Below are 814 nucleotides of genomic sequence, written 5' to 3' on the forward strand. Positions count from 1 at the left end.
AATTTTCCATTCAGTTGCTATTTGTTCTTTTCCTTGACTGTTAAAGAGAAAAGTATCTAACTTCAAATGAATTAAATAATTTGTTTTAATTCTAATTAATTAAAACAATGACTCCAAAAAACGTTAAAGTGGTTTTTGGTGTAATTTGATTTTTCCTACAAATACAAGCCAATTTCTAGATAAAATCAAAAACAGAAGGCTGATTATAAGCAACTATTTCTATTAATAATTATCAGAAATTTTGGTTTGAGCCAAAAGTACTTTTATAAACTGATTTGAGTAATTAAGCAATGTAAACTCCAAAATATATCGTGGAACCTCTGATTGACTTCAAATTATCTTTCGATTTATGAGAAAAGTCAACTGAGACTATACCTCATAAACCTTGAAGTGACATAAATGGAAAAGATAAGAAAAAACTGACTTCCTACGTCCGCGACAGGATTCGAACCTGCAATCTTCTGATCCGAAGTCAGACGCCTTATCCATTAGGCCACGCGGCCTAATCACGTTTGCGCTCACAGGAAATGGTAAATGTAGTTTTTCTGCCCACCCAGTATGAAATGTAAAGGAAAATATGTATTAGTAATAATAGGATTACTCAATGATGGCCGAATGAAACATAATTTGGCTGTTTAGAATAATTGAAGAGCATATGTAAAAATCCAAATGGATTTTTACATATGCTCTTCGATTATTTCCAAAGTGTTACCCGCTGCAAACTGCAAATTAAGTTTTAATTTTGCAATTTGCAGTGCAAATGCAAATTAAGTTTTATTATATTAGAATACTTGGGGAATATATACACAATCTT

The 814-nt window shown here is 31.2% G+C and overlaps 1 non-coding gene across 1 annotated transcript; it reads right to left on the reverse strand.

The window, feature by feature from the left end:
• Positions 1-430: 430 nt before the first annotated feature.
• On the reverse strand, positions 431-503 carry TRNAR-UCG (transfer RNA arginine (anticodon UCG)). The gene has a single exon. It is a non-coding gene; the product is annotated as a tRNA-Arg (tRNA).
• Positions 504-814: the final 311 nt, after the last annotated feature.

Source organism: Mastigoproctus giganteus, chromosome 3 (genome assembly GCF_048544385.1).
Source record: "Mastigoproctus giganteus isolate SK-2022 chromosome 3, ASM4854438v1, whole genome shotgun sequence".
Lineage (NCBI taxonomy): Eukaryota > Metazoa > Arthropoda > Arachnida > Uropygi > Thelyphonidae > Mastigoproctus > Mastigoproctus giganteus.